At 41.1% G+C, this 15,982-nt stretch overlaps 1 protein-coding gene across 1 annotated transcript in view; it reads left to right on the forward strand.

Annotated features, from left to right (window-relative positions):
• The first annotated feature begins 488 nt into the window (after positions 1 to 488).
• The window catches only part of alpi.1 (alkaline phosphatase, intestinal, tandem duplicate 1), a 132,776-nt gene continuing 117,282 nt past the window's right edge, over positions 489 to 15,982 (forward strand). Inside the window, exons 1-3 of the mRNA XM_050054895.1 lie at positions 489 to 560; positions 3,066 to 3,130; positions 3,215 to 3,340. The gene's annotated coding sequence lies outside the window, so the exon portion shown is untranslated. The remainder of the gene's footprint in view (positions 561 to 3,065; positions 3,131 to 3,214; positions 3,341 to 15,982) is intronic.

A 15,982-nucleotide genomic window follows, 5' to 3' on the forward strand; every position in this document is an offset into this window, starting at 1 on the left:
AGAGTGGTCAGTGTTCTTCCACAGACACTATGTTATTTCATCTGACTGGCACATACTGAATCACACATTTCCCCACCCAAATTAACCGGAACCATTAGATAGACTAATAACCACATACATGCCACCAACCAGCAAGTGAGGTCATCTAGGATTAAAGTTCAGGATCATGGCCAGTGTGGCAAACTGGGGTGGGGATGTGAATAATGAAAGGGTCAATGAACATTTAGGCACTGGCAGTACATATTATTAACTCTACAAAGGGTCACACTCACATCTGTGGCACGATTGAAGGGATGGGGATAATCAAAGAAGTATTTCACTGCTGGAACGATGGTCTATGCGGGAGAAAAATGAAAAGACTTTGGAAATTGGTGATATATGACCAGAAAAAACAGAGAAAAAGGGGCTGTGGCATTCACTTTCGCCAAAGAGGTAGAAAACCTACAACTACCAGAATGCATTGCGCCGCGCTGGTGAATGACGTCATGCGAGCATGGACGTTTTTCCACAGGGAACAAGATGGCGCCTCGTGGATGAAAGTGATGAATTTCAGAAAAACGGTCAGTTAAAACATGTTTCTTAAAACATTTTAAGGAAGAAATAGGCAACAAGGTTACATAATCATGGTTCTTATTTTATCAACACAGCTTAGTTGTACTGTTTTTCAGCCTCCTGTTTACCATAACCGGAAACAATATGGCACCTGCTTCCGGTTACAAATTCATATATTGCAGTCAAACAGTACATTTAAATGTGCCTGAAAACGTTTGAAGCAAGAAGTAGACTATACATTAACAGACTCTCGGTGTATATATGATCAGTTTTACACTTTTATTAAAGTTTGAGAGAGGGGCTCGTGTCTGTGGAGGCAGACATGAGGAAATACTACTTCTGTTTACAGTAAATAAACATCTGACAGTTCATGTATGTTATATTATGATGGTAGCAGGACTGGGACATGACCTGGAGACCATACATTTGTCACATATAAGGCTGCAGTCTGGCATAAGGCAGAAAGGGTTGAGGGCAACGCATAGCCCAAAAGGGAGAAAACATTAGTCTGTCATTAAGCAAACTAATCTCTGCCACCTAGTACAGTGAGTTTGTTACACTATGTAAGGTTGTATGTGTATAATTTATATGGCTGCCAGTTAGTTTTGTAACATAAAAGCGGAGTCGACGGGAAAACTTTCGTGAGACTTAACAGTGTGAGCTAAAAGCTATTTCTTGAGGCAGTATGTATCAGTTACAGACCTGTTATGAATGAAACTTACCAGTAAGTATCCAAATAATTGTTCATTTTTAGCCAGCAGTAAGCCTACAGCATACTATACAGTCATTAATTTTCTGTAACCGCTTATCCTGGTGGGGGTCGCAGGAGGGCTGGAGCCTATCCCAGCAGACACTGGGCGAGAGGCGGGGTACACCCTGGACAGGTCGCCAGACTATTGCAGGGCTGACACATAGAGACAGACAACCATTCATGCTCACATTCACACTTACGGCCAATTTAGGCCCCGTTTATATGACAACGATTTCAACTAAAAACGGTAAACTTTAGTTGTATTTTGGCCGATCGTTTACACAACAGCGGCGTTTTGGGTGCCTGAAAATGCAACGTTTTGACAATGTTCCAGAGTGCAGTTTTTTGGAAACGACACCGTCTCTGTTGTCATGTAAACTTGCAATATGCAGTTCCTCTGAAAACAGAGACTTTTCGCACATGCGCATTACGGTACCAGTCACAAGGCATGCGCGAAAAAGTCGTCCATCACAACAACAATGCCGAGCTCTGTTTGTGCTGCTCACCCTGTTGAATTTATCAACGCTTCTCCAGCAAAGTGTAGATCTACTGTAGCAACTCCACCTCGTCGTCCATCCAGACAAAGTTATCTGTGCGTGCTTTCGCCATTGTGTCCTCTTTGTTTTGGTTTGTAATCACCGCATTGTAGAGGAAGGCGCTTCAGCGCAGGCGCGTGGTGTCATGCTGTGGTGTTGCTTTGCAAATTTACACTGCCACCCATTGGCCTGGCGTGCATACTACAGTGTTTCCAGGAGATTTTGTCTTTGGACTGTGGGAGGAAGCTGGAGTCACTAGTTTGGAGAAAACCCACACTAACACAGGAAGAAAATGCAAACTCTGCACAGAAGGGCTTCCCCTCTCCCAGGTTCGAATTAGGAACTCTTGTTGAGAAGCGTCAATGCTAACCACTGCATCACTGTGCCACCTACACAGTGTACTAGTGAACTCACGATGTGTTACAATTTATGCTTCAGCCAAAATAGAGAAGTTAAAAAGTTCAAACATATTTCACATGTACCTGTACCTATGCTTCCCACACAAACCTTACTTCTCTATAGTTAAGTTCATTTTCTCCTTATTGAATTTGTCGACCTTTTGCACTTATGTACATTGCGCATACATCAACAAACAGATGACACGCTTTTGTGTCATACATCATACTCATTGTTTAGTGTTGTTGGCAGTAAATTAGTATTTTATTATAAGACGCACATTTAGTTACCTTTTGTACAGTCACACATTAGTTCGTCTTTAAATAGGTTTTTTTCTGATTGCTGCTGCTGCAGGGAAATCTTGTCAGGCTGGAGCGATAGACCTTTTTCACAGCAGACATTTTGACATGTTATGGGACAAGCACAGGTGTATTTAATAACAATAATGATTGCTGCATTCCATTTAGTGAAGGTCCTGGTACTTTGCATGCTGGCTTACTTATTGGCACACTAAATGGAACTGAGCCATCATTAATGTTATCAATTTCACCTGTGCTTTTCCTCCGATGACAATTTCTTTTTAAGTGATTTCTTTTTTGATTGTATTGTGCGTTGGTGGTGTTGTTTTAATTAATTACCCATGTATTTACTGATAGAACCAATGTTTTAAATGTTTAATTTTTGGTTAAATAAAACCTTCTCTTTGAGAATCCACCAGCGATTCCTCCTGCCTGCCAGCTTGGTCTCTCGCACCATGAGTACACTTCTTTTTCTTTTTGTTTGTATTATGTTTATTCATCACTCTTCCCGCATTACTCCTCCTGTTTTAGGGCAAAACACCTGAAGCTAACACACCCGGACAAGTGTCTCCACTGACTGCAGAGGCCGAACCCTGGTAAGATAGCAAACAAGCTAACATCATATACCTCACATACCAATTTGTTACTTTAAATAATATCCTTATAATATTTTCTCTAAGGTTGGCATCGACAACATTATATGACTGAAAGACAGTGACAAGGGAACTGCTGAGGTCACAGATGAACCAGGAGCTACCCAGATGAACCGGCAGCACTGTTAACAAGCTAATGGCACCAAGTGAAAGGTAAGCACGATAAACCACTTCATAATAATATAATAATAATGATAAACTTTATTTATATAGCACCTTTCAAAACACAGTTACAAAGTGCTTTGCAATAAAACTAAACACAATTAAAACACAAAAATAAAACAAATACTATTTTTAACCAATGTAAGGCGTCTTTGAGTACCTTGAAAACCACTCAAAAATTAAATGTAATATTATTATTATTAATTATTGTCTATCCAGCAAGTGTGTACTGCAGGTTCATTTATTTTATGTCTCATTCAGAAAGCCAAAGTACTGTTGAGACATTAGCATCACGGTTCTAGCATTAGCATTGGGTGGAAAGCAAAGCATCTGCTCCAGCTTTAGCATCAGGTTAGAGGTACAATATTTGGCCAGGGAGGGGCAGAGGGCTGTCTCTGCCTAGCCAGGCCTGACGCCTTAACCAGGCTTTTACAGTAGGAAGGAGTGAAGCACACCGAGGTTTACCGCCATGCTGGGATCACCAGTTTAATGGAGGCTCGCCCTAGCCCACATTCAAACCCTGCATCTCTTGGCTCCCTTCCTGCAGCTGGGGTATACTGGGGAGCGTTCCCATGGAAAAGCTGTTAAACTGGCCACGGTAGTGAGGATGAGGAACAAGTTTCCATCATGTTCTAACTAGCTACAAAAAGATTCACATATTGCACTGCCATATAGACTGCTCTACTGTTGGATAGTTCTATTAGTTGTGATGTCGTGGGCTTTAGTGGGCAGTTGGAGGTTTTGTCTGCATTTTCGTCCTGCCTTTTTCCATTCTGGTGGCTACAGGTGTGCGCATTGTCAGGTCTGTTTCCTCCTGACGTTTTAGCTGACCTATGAGGGGTCTGAGCGAGCTTGTTTTTGCATCGTCTCCGTGTTGCTATGCAGACTGACTTTTCCGTTGGCTGGGTTTTACCAGTCATCCTTAAAGACAAGCCTGGTCCTGATTGTTCCGGATCGTACGGCGGAATCAAATTAGGGACTGGTAATGGCCATAAAGTCCATGTCTGAGGCATTATACGCAAGGGCGTGGGCCCACCTCACATTTCCCATCCGCATTTCCTTTCGTCCCCGTCTCTGAGCGGGATTGTCAGCTTTTTTTCATTACCGGCTAATCTGGAGGATTTGTAACTAAAACAACAAACAGATAAAAAAGCACAAATCAACGGGAGAGAGTGATGTTCCACAAATCAACTGTATGTTCATAATTGGCCAACTCATACATCATGCTTGTTCTTCCATGAGTGGGGCCCCATGCTTTGCAGTTGTTTATAAGATCCAATAATGTCTTACGCCACAGTGATTCAAGGTGCATGTCCTGCTGTTTTCTTTCCCCCCTGAAGATATGGGACTCCCACAGCATTTATCCTCTTAGCAATAGTAGCTAAAATACCAAAAGTCTCTGCATTAACTTTCTTCCTTATAATAACCACAGGCACTTCACAGATGATCTGTGTCACATTGTGTGTGCATTTGAAACTACTTAAATATGTAAACAGTAGCCACCACACAATAACTAATTACTAAGTGTAGACTGTGGCTATAGTTTGGTTAGTTTTGTCCTTATTTACCCTCTCCTGTTGGCATGTGAACACTGAATTATTGTTTGCATTACATAAGAATTATTAAAAAAAAAGCCAGCAACCAATTTTGAAATGTTTCCAGACTAATACTTGTGAAATATTGGAAGCACTCTTGTTATCATAACTTTTTATTTCATTTTTTCCCTTCCCTGCAGGACCCTTAGGCTCAGAAATTATTTTGTGGCATTTTGCTGGCACGGGAATAACGCGTAGATATCAATCTCGCGTTTCTAAAAATGTATTCCACACTCCTTTGCTTGGCGTTTGATGTGTCAGATCAGCACCGTAATGACTACCTGGTTGCTCAACGCCTGTCAATCTCATTAAGGTCCTCACATATTCTGACTTGCATAATTTTCGTGGAAATTCAAGCAGATATCATCTCTGTTTATTTTGCCGTAGCTGAGTCAGTATCTATGCTCTGATTGCCCAGTTTACACACCTTCCAAGACGCATTACAGCAGCAGCAGTGTGCCAACACTGTAATCTGTAATCAAATATTCAGATCCTCCCAAGACAAAAGACTCATCTCTCAATAAGAAATATAAGCACAAAGGAGATGGGTCCCTTGTTTAAATAATTATTTTTTTGCAGTACTTTATTCCACTTATTTTAATTAATTAAATTGAGAGGAATTAAAAGGAAGAAAAATATACACCAATATATTTTTCCTTACCATTTCTGTGAGGAATTTGGAAAGTTTGGTCAAACTGTGGCTTAGTGGTTACATTGCTGCCTCATAGCAAGAATACTCTGGATCTGTATCTGATCTAGTTCTTCCCTTTTTTTTGAGTTTCTCCCCAGGTCTGCGCGTTTACTCCAAGCACTTTGGGTTCTTCCCACAGTCCCAAAAAAATTCAGATTAGGTAGATTTGAGGGTCAGTATGGCATGTACATGTGCAACCTAATCACCAGAGTAAATCTTGGCATTGTGTGTTTCTGCAAACCACGGATATGAAACTTTTGTATCGGTAACCGGTTTGGTGCCTCAGTCACCGCTGGAAATGTTGTGAGCTGAAAAACAACTGGTTTTGTTATTTGTGGGTCTCAAACAGTGGTCTGCGGCTTGACAGCAGTTTCACATTTCACCATTCACCATCCCCTCAACCTCCTGATGACAAAGTCAGCTCAGAAGTACGTCACTTTAGAAACGCTGATAGGATACGTATGAAACATCCATCCATCCATTCGGGTCGCAGGGGGGGGCTGGAGCGTCGCGGGGGGCTGGAGCCTACACCCTGGACAGACTATCGCAGGGCTAACGCATAGAGACAGACAACCATTCACACTAACACCGGAGTACCCGGAGAAAACCCATGCTGATACGGGGAGAACATGCAAACTCCGCACAGAAGGGCTCCCTCCTGAGATCAAACAAGGAACTCTTGCTGTGAGGTGACAGTGCTAAGCCCCGTATGAAACGTACAGATATTGGTGGTTTGTAGAAATGTAAAATGTCAACATTTTCTTCTGGCGACTGGGCTGAGGTGTGAATGCGCTCATCTGTCTGTATGTATTGGCCAATTAATGACCGTATGTGTGTCTTGCAAACTCTGTTCAGTAAGATACAATCTATATACAGTAGACATACCTGCTTCTCCTCTATCATTTAGTATTCTACTGAAGTTCGAAGAGATGACCTTGTTCTTACATAAATGCGTCTTCAGTTCTGATACATGCATCATAACCTACATGTAACACTGTGGATAACAATAAAATCCGTAGTCATAACTGACTGTAATTAGGGTATACACTGACAACAAAAGTGATGTCACTATTGTGTAAAATGGCCCCGCTCCGTGCTCTCTGTGGAAAGTTTCATTTTCCTACACAGCCATTTACATAAAGTGTAAGTCAGGTCACGTCTGCTTTCATTATTTTTGTTCCAGTGTGACATTGAGCTATGTGACATATTATAAAGACATTATCTTCTTCCATCCAAACACACAAGCCTACATTGTTTTTCTTATTCCTTCACCTAGTTCACAGCTGAACTCTTAATTCCACCAAATGTGTCTTTCTCATCAAGGAGATGTGTTATTAATGTCCAGTGACCGCACGCATTGTGATAAATTCCTTTTTCATGTTTATCTGCTCAATGAGTCACAATGCTTTTTTAAGGCCTGACGTTCTAGATTTAATATGAGAATTTAAAAAACACTCCACTTAATTCAGAGCATGTTAACATGTGGCGAGCAGTCATATCCAGAGTGACTTTTAGTGACTGAGTGGTTTCAGCATCTCGCCGGAGGGCTTTTGGCCAGAACATACGGCTGTTTTTGCTATTGAACCCTTGTCCTTTACATGATGGGACGGTCACTGTAACCGCTAGGCCACCCTACCACCCTGAATAATCGTTATTAGGTTCTCCAAATAAGTCATATACTTGTGGAACGGAAGGGAAACCTTTCGGTGGACGTTGAGTGGGTGGTTGTAAAAGCAAGACTTCTTCACTTTATAAGACCTGAAGCTGCCCTCTCATCTGGGAGGAGCTTTTTCCTAAATTATTGCCATAATTTATCGCTGCACCAGCAGCTGGCGGCGGACATTGGAAGTGGACGTTCCTAAAACAGTGCAGCACCGGATGGTGGTGTCAAGTACCGGAGCGGTCAGGTTCCCCTGGCATGTAATTAGCCATGAAGCAGTTTGGTGACAGCATTGCTCCTTTGTCACACTGAGCTAATATTAGCTTACTTTACCTCATTGGCAAGCATGTCACCTTTTCCTGAGTTTGCATTAGCATAAAGCCACTAGCGACTGTGTGTCCTGTAAAGTTATGAGGCTGAACTCTCACCTGCTTACTCACATCTGTGGACTAAACTATATTTGTCCTCTTCTGTTGCTCCTCTGTAAAATCTTTCCTTTTCAAAGCCTCGCCGTCACTGCTACAAAACTGACAAGATCTGAGCGGTGATCAGACAGCTTGGCCATCGCACAGTAACCCAGTCTCCAAAAACTCTGCAGAGAAGCCATAGCTTCTGCCCTGCAGCTATTAATGTTGCAATTATGATGTGAAAAAACAGGTAGTGAAAATATTATCTCCAAAGACCAAGGGGAACTTACTGAAAGACATCGGATGTGTTTTTTACGGCTCATTTAAAACTCTTGTCAGCATTGTCACTGCAGTGATAAATGATGTTAAACTGTTGTTTACGGGAGACTTTTTGGATGATTTGAGAACTTAATGTGTTCATCACAAATATGCACAGCTAAGGTGAACCCTGGTCATGTATAACACTGAGAGTGGCTTGTTTTATTTAATTTAATGAATGGAAGACAATATATTTGCAAAGTTATTGAGACATTCGGCTGTATGCATTCTAATGAAGTTATCAAAAGTGACGCAGTAGTTAGCCCACAAAGTCCTTCAAAATGAAAAGACGCAGTAGTTAGCCCACAAAGTCCTTCAAAATGAAAATGTGAGTAAGCACTTGCAGCAGAGGAAATATTTTTGTCATAAATTTTCCCAATAGACAGGCTGCCGTCTGTATAGTTACAAGACATGGTACGGATACTAGATGTCCTCATGTAAACACATAAAGCATGAAGCTATCTGACGTCAAATTGTGTTTTCCATACTACATTTATATAATCAATCTGTTACTCTTGTCTTGTTATGTTCATTGGAGACATACAGTTGCTGCAATGGCTACATGCACTGTGTGTGTGTGTGTGTGTGTGTGTGTGCATACTGTATGCAAGTCTTCATGGGAAGCTGTCCTGGCCAAAATTGCAAACCTGTATGTACTGTGATGAAGCACTTGCACATGAGTACACATGCAGACACATAAATACAAAAATACACAGGAAGTTGTAAAAAATATTAAAGTACTTACAAACACACAAACAAAGTCACCTGTACAACACGCTGCATCCAAAACCATCCGCCCCTTCCAAGTGCAGTTCCTCATATCAGATCTCCTTCAACCTATCCGTCACAATATAGTTGCGGCTGTGCCTCAAGGATCAGAGTGGGTCCGGTGTCCACTAATCTGCTCACGAAGCAGGTGCAGGCAGCCTGTGAGTCCCAAAAATTGCATTGCATGACTGTATTTCAGCCATTACAACCATGAAAACTCAAAATCGATTACCAGTATATTGATGGGGTGTCTGGACACTTGAAGAAAAACTGCTGCTCTTCACTGAAAGCAGCCAGTTGAGGTGGTTTATGTATGTAATTGTCAAACTGGCAGGGGAATCCTAATTAGAGCCAGGACATATTGGGGAAGGATTATATATTGTACTGTTTTAAAGTACCTGTGGACACGTGTGTTAATGTTTGTACATGGTGTGCTGTTACTCTGTGTATGCAGAGTTTTATTAACGTGTGAAACTGTTTCCTCACTAGTGTTTTTAGTATTAGGGTTAAGGTAGAGATTATGGTTAGGCACATTAAAGCAAGGGGAAGGTTTAGAGTCTGGGGAATAAATAGAGCACATCAAAGTCCCGACATGATCACAAGTTTGGGTGTGCACTGCTTGTTTTTGTGTGGTCTGTCTAATACTGTCTGTTTTGGCATGGATTTTGTTTATATGGCACCGTGCCTTGTATTCGCATGGTGCTTCACAAGCCTAATATAGACCTCTCAAGTGTGTGCATATTGTGCATATTTTTTGTAAGAGCATTGTCATGTCTGACTGCATCCAGTCTTGATGTATGCACACTGTTTACATGCATGAGGCAGAGGGAGCTTGTTTAAGCGCAAAGCCCTGTAAGCCCTAACCGAGCAGAGCTTGTGTGGCTGCTGCAGTGAAGTGCTGTGTCAGCCGAGGTCCGCTAAACTACTCTTGGCAGTTGGCCAGGTTCTTCGAGTGTTCCTGCTGCCTTTGCCATGTTGTCTCCTGCCCTGCTGTATCCTCCCTGAGGGAGATTCTCCTCCTCCTCCTCCTCCCTCTCCCCAGTCCTCCTCTTCTCTATCTCTGCCTCTGACTGACAGACCCGCCAGGCTGCACATTTACGCACTATCACCATTGTTCAGATACAAGTTGTAGTTATACAATACAAACACTTTTAAATGACCTCATTGGCAGAGTTAAAGCTCAGCCAGCGAGCCAAAAAACCTCAAATTTTCTGGTTAAGTAATGTCAGACTGGCGTCCAGGGAGAAATGCATGTGGGAGGAGAGGTTGCAAACCTGAAGCCTTAGGCTACCATTACAAAAATACATTCAGTACTAGGTTAGCTTGCTGACCTTCAACTACTACTTCTTTCAAGATCACGAATGAATTGTAAAAGTAGTCACTGTCATTCACATATTCAATTCACTAACTGACTGTGGTTCTTTGTCTCCGCCTGCTGTGGTTTTGAGGTTTAACTCAACAAGTGAGATAATCTCTTGCTTCAGAGAAATATTTGTTTAATTAAAACCCATCCCTCTTGTTCCCCTCAATGAAAAGCTCAGTCTGATTTAACAGATCTAAAGGATATTGAGCTCTAATAAACAGGTAAGAACTAATACTACTACTACCACCACTATTAATGATAAATAATAATTTAGGAGTCATGAGTTTTGTACTCACTTATCGGCCACTATAGTAATACTGTTGTTCTAAATTTCATGCACCATATTCACACATTTCGAGTTGAAGTCAGTTGGTCAACTGACTGAACAGGAAACACACAGCAAAGAAAAACATCCAAAGTTTTGATCCGCCTTTGATCCGCTGAAACACTTGATGAGGAGAGGCTCCTCGGAGGGCTTTCAAAGGTTATAGGAAGCACGGTTGGAGACCTGGGCTCATCCTGTGTGATCTGTTTTGAGAGTCATCTGAGGTAGACCATTTGTTCTGGGTGGGGATGTTGATTTGAACTAAATTAAGGGCTGGAAACCCAATAGTGGTGCCTCGAGTAGGAAGAAACACCCCAAAGGCGTCTGACTAGTGCAATTTGGCACTGAATAAAAGGCTTGGTGTCATTAAAAGCAAGACTATTAGTTTAGATCATGTATTTCTGAACTGCTCTGCACAACCATCAATCTGCAGAGCATTGTTAAAGAGGAAATTATCACTACCAGAGTTTGGATTCATATCAGTACATAGTGGGTGAGGGAGTTTGCTGCACAGTTAGTCTCTGTTGTGGTGTCTTTTGACAGATGAATAGATGCATTGTATGATGCGTTGACATGCCACAGAAATTTCACTTGTTACTGTGTTGAAAGACATACACATTAGCAACCATGGTTCCAGGCCATTTATCAGGAACTTAAAGGATCAGTTAATGTGCGATCAGTTTAAATGAAAAAGGCCAGGATATCAAAATATGAATTCTAAAAGGCAGTGTCACCCCAAAATAAATCAGAGAAAAAGTGAACAATGTCACATAGTGGGAAAGGAAGATATCCAAAGGTCTTTGAAGGGAAAAGTTTTTAAAGTTCATCTAAAAAATATAGAGTACTGTCAGTCCATTTGTCAACCAAAGATCTAAGAAACTATCCTGTAAAGCATATCCTGCGACTGTGTAGTTTTCAGTCAAAAGGAAGTGAAAAAGAAAACAAGAAGTCAATAAAAGAGTTCAGATGATGTTTATCTAATTTTGGAACAATTTTTCTCATTTGTTCTTTGAATGCGAAAGTGGAAATTCAAACGCTGTCACTTTCCACAAAAACAAAATTAAACAAATAAGTTATGGAGAGGGATTCTGAGGGCATGGTGGCATTTTTTGCAGCTGAGGAGTCGGAGCATGAGTCAACAAGAACAATTAAGACTACAGAGCATCAAAAACAAACCAGCTGACACTGTTTGGAAGTTTGTGGCAAAGATAGGTTTGGATACAGGAAACATGCCACCTCTCCAAGTAAAAACCAAGCAACTTTCCTCTCAGTGGTTTGTTTTGTAGTCAGTTTCTAGGTCTAAGTGCCCTTAATTCCTCCCCGCTCTTTACATTACTTTTTCTTGAAAGGGGAGAATATGTGAGGGGTGGTTTGAAGAAAATTGCCAGGAGTCAGGTCGTGCACTGCAGTCTACCTGAGATTTTGATGTGGCCTTTCGTTAAGCATTTTGGCACACAGCTCCTGTTGTTGTGAATGAGTCACTGTAAATGTGGTTGTCTTTAATATGGGTGACACCTTTTCCTGTTTGTAGGATACACTCCTCTGTCTCCAGATTCTGGTAATTGGGTAATTTTCCACACTTGTTTTTGGTGAAGAAAAACGGCAACAGTTATAGGCAAGGAGGCAAGAAAAATGTCTAAGCTGTCACCGCTTAAACTGGGCCTGTTTTCAAATGCATTATAATGCAGCGAGATGGTAGTCACAGTTTACCGAACAATATATCAGTATGACACTTAAGTGAGTTTTCAGTGAAATTCACATAAATACATAATCAGCCTGTTAATCATTGGTACTGTTTCAGACATGTCCAGCTGCACTCATTGCGGCTCCATATTTATTGCACAATATTGGATTTTCTGGCTTCAATGAAGTGATGATGATGCAAACTGTAAACCCAACTCCAGTCATCCAAAAGTCCCTTACCTATGTGTGATGTCACAAATGTGATTCATTTTTTTATGAAAGTTTATGGTAGTGGTTCCCAGGCTTTTTGCCGCATTATTCACAAAAGCAAGGTGATGTAGTTCCTTGACACAAGTCGCATATTGCAGGCAGCTTAAGCAGAGACGATGATTCCTTCTTGGATTGCCTCAATTACCTGGAAAAGCACAAATAAGTATTCATGGTAGTATTAATGTGAAGCAGAAATGTGTATTTCACCTCATTTCTGACTGTATCTTATTTGGATGGATAGATGGAGGGATGGACGCACAAACGGACAGATGAACAGATTGATAGATAGAAAGATAGATAGATCCCAAGGGAAATTTAGAAAAGAGTGAAACATGCAAACTGCCCATCTTGCCACAGCACGCCATTCCATGAAAACACAAGACCTTCACAATATGGCATCGTTAACATCCTGAGATTCTGCTGACCAAATTTGAGATGGATCTGTTGAATCCTCAGGGAGGAGATTCAAACTTCCATACCTTTTAAGTGTCTAAAATGGCAAGTTTTCACATAACCTATGACATCATTGTTTAAAGGTATAGACCATTGACGAGTTACAGTTACATTAGTTGGAGGGTTATACCAATCAAGTTTGAAACAAATCTGACAAACCCTCTGGGATAAGTTCAAAAAAGTTTGCAGAAAATACATGAACAATACACAAATTTCAAAATGGCTGACATCAGGTTGGACAGAGCTAATGAAAGCCATTGAGAAATATGCCTGAAATGATGAGAGTAATGTGGGTATCATATTGCAGTGACATGCAATCATTGCATCCTTCAAGATGTTTCCAGCATCCCGATCCCAGGTTGAAAACCATTGGCTGATGAGTATTATCAATTAAATCCAAGTTTCCGAGTTTTGACTGACATTAATGTGACAAAATAAAGTAGGAGTTTCAAATTTGGATGAACTACTCCTTTAAGTCTCAGCTTCATAAAAGCTGCAGGTAGCAGCTATGGTCAACTACAGATGTTTCCCAACCTTAGATGTACTTACCTTTTAATATATTATGATCAACCTTTCGCTAGCCCATAATTAAAGTGATCGGGAAAGAAGGACTATAAATTTGTTATTCAAGAAAGAGGCTATTTTAGGAGAGGAAATGTTAGTGCGCCTCTGCAAATCAGCACGTATTCAGCCACCGCACTCTTGGATGAATATGCCAGCCTGCATCACTTCAGTTGACTCAGTGCCTGTCGCAAAGAAATCGAACTCTCTGGTCCCGCCCTCCTTGGTGAACCACAACCTTTAGGCAGGAAAATGGACAGCAGGAAAAAGCTCATCAAACTGCTCTTAACATCTTTGGAAACTGTTACTCAGACAATGATATTAGACTAATCCGACTTCACCGTCATCCGGCACATAACCATGCAGCTTACCAGACAGCTTCAGCACTCGTTCTGTGATGACATGGCTGCGTCAGGTTCAAAGCATCTGCTGTGACACTAACCATACTTGGCACTATGACTTCAGTGAAACTGGTGTGACTACCACAAGGTCTAGCCACAAGAGGCTAGCCCGACTGGCATGAGCTTAATCGCTACCATATGTGTGTAATCACAAAACGTGTAGCTGCACTCTGGTTTCATGAGCATATGGTTATGGCAGCGATGATGATATAACATGCTGAAAGAAATGCACTTCATTTGGTTTTTGTGTCTGTTTGTGCTCATCTGGTTAAAAGTTCAAGTGGTAATCCACAAGATCCTTATTTTGTCATTCTGGCAGCGCATTTGGTGTGAAGCGTTCATTGCTGTGGTGTTCCTGCACTGTACTCCCCAGAGTTCACTTGTCAATCAATGCGGCTTTTGCTATGATGTCTTTTCCTTGGATTTTATGTTGATGCCAATGTATCTTCTGTAGGTGGCTATAGGTCTGTAGACCGCAAGTCTTCCTCTGTTTATTTTAAAGAAAGAATACTGCTGCTGAAGTTTTTTTTCCCACTAATCTACCAGGCAACGAATCAAAATGCTTTTTGAACCTGGATGAATCACTATACTGCCATATCCACTAGCAACACAGATCAGACAAATGGAAATCTTTCTGGAACAAAGAGTTGCACGTTCGGCAAAGATTTTATACTCTCCCATAGTTTTTAAAAATGTTTTATTATCACTTATTTTTTATTGCAACATATACAGATAAACAGAGGCAGCTGATTTCTGATTTACATTTAACCATTTAGCCCATCTATCCACCCCACCCCTTTCCCTTCCACCAACCAACATGCAAGTAATACCCACAGACAGAGCATCTTTATATAGACAGAAGATCCTTCAAATTAGATAGTCCTCATTAAAATTGTGCTTGGACGTGCATCATTAACTCTTGCTAATGGCAGTTCCAGGTAAGAAATGTCCAAAAAGCTCCAGAGGCAATGAATACTTGAGATATCAGGAGGGGCTTTCCAATGCTGGACTAAGATCTTCTTAGCTCCAGTCAGGCCAGCCAGATTTTGCAAGTTCTATCCATAAGCGGAAAGGTGGGAATCATCATTTAGAGTATGTACAGCAGGATCCACTGGTTATTGCATTCCTGTTAGTTCAGAAATGATACTTATAACCTTCCCCCAAAAACCAAAAACCCCTGGACATTCCCGTACAACATGTACAGAAGAGCCAACAGTTCCCTGGAGGAAAAATGAGCAATAAGGTTCAGGTACCAGTCCCATTTGATGTCTTATTCTATGCGTTAAATATGCTGTATGACAGAACTTCAAGTGTGTAAACTGGTGTTTTGGGTTTTTTGAGGTCCCACGCTTTCATTCCCGATGTAGGCATATATTTTTGCTCCGTCTTGGAGCATTCTGTATCCAACTTAGAATAGGATGCTCTTTTAAATCCCCTAGGGGTTTTTTCCAAAGGTTTTCATTGTTCAGAACAGAATGCAACAAAGGCTAACTGAGGGTAGTCTGATAATAAGACAGAATTTCACTATTCTGTCTAGAATTGAGCTCCTCTTAGCCATTTTCTATTTAGCATTGGTTGTTATTTAACTTTAAACAGTAAGCACCAATGTCTCCCCATGCAATTTTCAGGTAACACAGAATGTGTTAGAAATAGAAGTATAAATTCAGATGTCTGGAGCCAGACTAGACTGAAATCTGACTCAAAAATGACAAAGCATTCTTTGAAACTTGGTGGTGTTTGGTGGATCATAGATACTGATCTCTATCCAGGTAGCCCTAATTGCTGACAAATACCACACGTCTGAAAAATGAAGCGTAAATGATGAATGTGCATGCCGTTTACTTTCAGGAAACTATTATCATTATCAAAGCATATCCATCTTCCTTTTAACAGCTAATACCAAGTGAAAGTCAACCAAGCTTCCGATTTGTATGGCGACAATTTGCACGCCCTGCAGGCAAAGAAAACTCAAAGATCAGACTGTCACCATTTCTCATGTCTCATCAAAACCGCTGAGTCAAGATGGATCATTTGTTTTTCTACTAGCGTGCTGCAACAGTCCCTCAGTGAAGGGCAACACAGAAATCCCGTAGCATACTGGCTGAAGATCAACTTTTTTTCCCCCACTGGATTCTTTG

Source organism: Epinephelus moara, chromosome 10 (genome assembly GCF_006386435.1).
Source record: "Epinephelus moara isolate mb chromosome 10, YSFRI_EMoa_1.0, whole genome shotgun sequence".
Taxonomy (NCBI): Eukaryota; Metazoa; Chordata; class Actinopteri; order Perciformes; family Serranidae; genus Epinephelus; species Epinephelus moara.